Here is a 4,885-nt window from a genome sequence, read left to right as displayed (position 1 = left end):
TCATTCTGGAACCTATTTTACCCCCTAGCAGGGCTGAGAACTAAGATCTATGGCGAGCCACCATGTGCAAGGTTGACCTCCAGCACAACACTTCAAGGTGAAGGTTGAGCCTTTTATTACAGTTGGGGAAACCGAGGCGCAGGAAGCATAAGTAACTCCTCCTAGATCACTCAGAGGGTGAGAGGAGTTACTAGGACTGGGTCAAGTCCGTGTGACCCAGAGTCCTTGCTCTGGAGCTCACTCTCCCCCCCCCCCCCCACCACGGAGCTCACTATTTGTGTGTGTGTGGGGGGGCGCCCCCATCAGACAGGCCGAGTGAGGGCTGGGGCCAGACAGCGCAGGGCGCGGCGGGAATCAGCAACGGGGACCCTCCCGGGGAACTTTTCCCATTGAAAGTCTGTTCCCCTCGCGGCCACGGGTGATGTATGGCTGGAGCTGATGAGAAACGTGCCGCGGAACGGAGGCAGGCGGCGCGGGCGGGGGCAGCGCGGCATTGAGATTCCGCGGGGCGCGGGGGGCGGCGCAGGCCCTGACACGGGCCGGGTAATTGATCTGGAGGTGCCAATTTGCAGCAACTAAATATTTGGTTTCTGCCTCTGCCCGCTCCGCACTCTGCTCAAACAAACTTCAATTAAAAGCGAAAAGCGAGGGGTGGGGGGGGGGCGGCGCGCCGGGTCCCCGCGGCCCGATCGATGGCGCGGAGCCTGCGGGCTGCGAGCGCGGCGCGCCGGGCGGGGGCCACCGCGGACGCGGGCGGGGCGCGCGCCCTCTTCCGGATCGCCGAGCCCCGGGCGCCCGGCCCGCGGGAGGCAGAGCCCGGGGAGGCCGGCGGAGGCGGCGCTTGAGCCCGAGCCCGAGCCCGGAGCTGCGGCTCAGTCAGCTCGGCCGAGCGCGGGGCGCCCACTGTGTGCCAAGCCGGGGACGCCAATAGGGCCCGCCTGGACACCCCACTCCGGACGTCCAAGCCTGTGGACTCGGGGAGGGACCGGGGAAGGAGGCGCCCCAGGGCGCTGACCCCCTCTCCCGGGGCACTCACCAGAGGAACTTTGATGGTGGCCTTGCCCTTCGGCGGCCTGCGCTGGGCGTCGCTGGTGCACCTCGTCTCCTATGTCTGTCCATTTGTCTACCCTCGGGTTGGTCTAAGCGAGGAGAGCGAATCCAACCCAGGCCCCACCCCTGGCGGGTCTGAGGGAGAGGGTTTGATATTGGGAGGAGCGGGGAGATCCTGGGGGAACTGAGCAGGGGTTCTAGGGAAATGGCTACAGCCTGGGGCAGAGGAAGGATCTTCGGGTCACAGTTGCCTCCTTTTGGGGTTCAAGACAAACATAGCAACAATAGTCATTCACTTGGGCAAGGTTATTCCACAGAAAAGTTTCTGTCCCTCGGTGATCTTTCAGTTCTTTGCTGGGAGAGACCCTAAAAGCTGGGACAGGGAGCTAATCAATCACTGGTGTTGGGAAGAAGAGGGATCTCAGGGTGGGCTGCCTGGGGGGTGGTCAAGACAGTTCTGGGAAAGATGTGATGAGGGATGGAGGTGGGGGTAGCAAAGAGACATCCAGGTCCCTGTGGTTCAGATGGATTGACAGTGGAGGGGAGTTTTGGGGTCCTTCCATCTGAGTGAAAGTTTCTTGAGGGCCAGCGGTGGGAAGTAAGGCAGAGGGGCTGGGAGGGTAAGTGAGGAGCACTCGTCCCCTCCCTTATTGCTGTGCCCTACCTTCTAGGGTAGAAGGGTGGCTTTGAGACTTACCCCATCACCAAGTGAGGCCGCTGCTGGTCCATTCAGCTGCAGGCTGCAGCCCCTTCCCACCATTCTTCCCCTTCAAACCCCGTCTCCCAGGGCCTCCCAGGATCCCCTCAGTTCGTGGCTGGGTGTGGAAGCACAGGCACTGCCTCTGTGCCAAGCTTCCAGATGCTCAGGTGGTTCTACGGGGCTCCCTTGGGCTAGGGAGACCTGGGTGCCATCCCCATTCCCAAACTCAGGGCTCTAGGGGAGATAGGTCTCAGCACCCCTCCCTCTGTCCCCTTTCTACTCCGAGCCTCACTTCCCCAGGCCCTCCTCAGGGGCCCTCAGTCCCCAGTCCTCTCTCTTTGTGGCTTGGAGCATAGGTCTTTATTACAGAGAAGCAGGACCCAAAGCTCAGTGTAAGGAGAGGAAGAGCCCCCAGCTGGGGGCCTGTAGGCCTCCCCCTCACCCACCCCCCCTGCTCCCCCACCAGTCCCTCCTAGGGGCTGCTGCACTCCTCCGCTGAAGCCAACCCGCTTCCCAGCCTGCAAGCTGGGCACCGGCTCGCTCCCATCCCCTCCCGCCGCCTGCCGGCCCTTCTCTCCCTGGGCGCTGAGCTGTGGAGCAGAATGATTTCCTGTAATTGGCCAGCAATCCGGCTGCCCGACTTGTTCTATCGACATGCTGGTTAGCTGGAAATTGTATTGGAATCTGAGTGATGGGGAGGGGAGAGTGGGGAGCAAAGGGAGGAGGCTCTTTGGGCCCCAGTTTGGTGCAGCCTCAGCTCTGTGGGTGAGACAGAGGAGCTGGGCTACATCCACATCTCTTGGAAAGGAGCAGGAAGGCAGCCCAGAGTACCTCACTACCCCTTTCCTTTTGCTCCTTCTCTTCTGCCATTTCTGGGGGTCCCACCTCTGTGTGGCCCCGAGGCCTTGGGTCATCACTGCGACCCCATTCCCTCTCCTGCCCTTCTGACCTAAAGTGGCTTTGTGAGAACTAGGGGACACCTAGCAGACATGACTGTCTCTCTCCCACCCAGTGTCTTAGTTAAGGAAGCTCATCACGGAGTGTCCCAAATCTCCCCCTGGCTCTGCGACCTCTCCAAGGGAAGGAAGAGACTGGACATCTGAAGAAGAGGTGGCAGGAACTCCTAGACATAGAGTCAAGGGGGAATTAACGAGGCAGTGCAGGGGGTGGCAGGGGCATGTCCAGAAGCTTGGCGATTGTTGGTTACCTGGGCCCGGGGGTTCGACCATAAATTCTAGCCCGGCTTCCTTCACCCCTTGACCAAGCTGGTAGATTTCAAGGAGAGAACTGCGTGATTGCGCTTTGTAAACCGTGGAGCTCTGCTAGTTACCCTAGGGCCGCCGGAGCCTGGGGTGGGGGAGGCTTGGGGGGCTTTGCCTGTCTCCTTCGCCCCCACCGAGAGGACAGAGGCCGTGGCAGGTGTCTTTGCTGCTCCGCGTGGGGTGGGTAAGGCCCAGAGTCTGGGATGGAGCGCGGGGCCGGAGGGTAGGAGGCAGGGTCCCAGGGCGTCCCCCCGAGGGTGGGATGGGGCCGCATCCCTCCGCCCCGCGGCGCCAGGAGCTCACGGGGCCCCAGCTCCTGCACGAGGACGCGGCGAGCAGCACAGCTTTTTAATTAGCGCCCGGGGCCAGGCGGCGCGTCCGCGCTCCCGCCGCAGCCGCTTGGCCGGGGACCCAGGCGCCCGCGGTCCCGGAGCGGAGGCGGGAGCGCGGCCGCGGGAAAGTTGGTAACCGCTCCGCTAGCGCCCGCCGCACACACCCGACCCCAACCCGGACGGGTGCTGCCACCTGCCGGCCGGAGGGGAGGCCGCCCGCTGGGGCGCCGGGCTGGGCTCCCCGCTGGCCGGGCGCCTGCTGTTGCCGTGGCTCCAGGGCCCCAGGAGAGGCCTAACCCTGAAGTCAGGCTCTGGGGAAAGCAGGCCTCAGTCTTCATTTTTTTCTTTTCTTTTTTAAAGTAAGCTCTAAGTCCAGCAAGGGGCTTGAACTCAGGACCTCGAGATCCAGAGTCGCATGCTCCACCAACTGAGCCAGCCAGGTGCCCCGGTAGGCCTTCTAAGGCTCACTTGGGCCACCAAGCCTGGGAAAGGCAGGACGGAGGCATGACGGGGAGGTGGGAGGTAGGGCACCAGGAAGATTGGCCCCTGTTTTCTGCACACCTGCCAGTCTGGCTATCCTCGGACAATTCAGCAGAAGAGAAAATAATTCCTTGGAACTTCACAGTTTGCAAAGGGCTTTTACTGCCCTCCATTTTTTAGATTCTTTGACGTAGGCATCATGAAGCTAACTTGATCAAAGAAACACCAGTCGGGAGGTCCCATTAAGGAGGCAGAGCCCCAGTGTAATCCCAGGGCTGCTCCTCCCTGATGAGGCTCAGGGGCACAGTGGCAGAGGCCCAACGCCTGGCTGTGACCCAAATCAGATCCCTCCACCTCTCTGGGCCTGGAATCAGAGTTACATCACCCAGAGGGTGTTACACCTCCAGCACACCGTCCAGAATGTCACAGGTTCGTGAAGAGTCATTTTCTCACCGACTGGGGTGACAGGGCACTATCAGGGCTCCATACCTTTCCTCCTTTTCCTCCTCTGGCTAAGTCCCAGGAACCTGGGGAGGCAGCTGCCTTCCACTTTCCCATCCTTCCCGGTCACCCTGAAGTCAGACACCTCCTTGCTGAGCCTTTCTTTGCCCCTGGGAGGTGTGCAGTGCGTTAACAAGCTAGTCTCTGAGGTACGAGCAGCTCTGGGAAAGGGGGCACTAAATACGGCCACCACAGCCTTAGCATTTGTCATGCTCATTCCTGGCCTTAATAGGCTGCCCAGCAGGATCAGCATCTCAGCAGGTCTGCCAGTGGTGGCAAGAGAAAGCGGAGGTCTACACTGACCTAATTGGTTGGGGAAGGAAGATGAAGTGAGTGAGTGGGATGTTGCCCCCACACCTCTACTCATCTCCTGTGAGGGTACACCTGGGCCTGGCTGGAACCCTCTTGGGGCCTCAGGCCACTGTCAGAGGGCCACTGAAACTTCTGGGGCCTGGGGAAGTGAGGGACCCAGGTCTCGGTGTGGGAGGAGGCCAAGTGGCAGCCCAAATGGCATCAGCCAAGTCAGGGAACCTGTCAGTCCACAGTGCTAGTGCGGGGCA

Source organism: Nyctereutes procyonoides, unplaced genomic scaffold (genome assembly GCF_905146905.1).
Source record: "Nyctereutes procyonoides isolate TBG_1078 unplaced genomic scaffold, NYPRO_anot_genome, whole genome shotgun sequence".
NCBI lineage: Eukaryota > Metazoa > Chordata > Mammalia > Carnivora > Canidae > Nyctereutes > Nyctereutes procyonoides.
The sequence above is the reverse complement of the archived record's forward strand: the minus strand, read 5'-3'. Positions refer to the sequence as shown.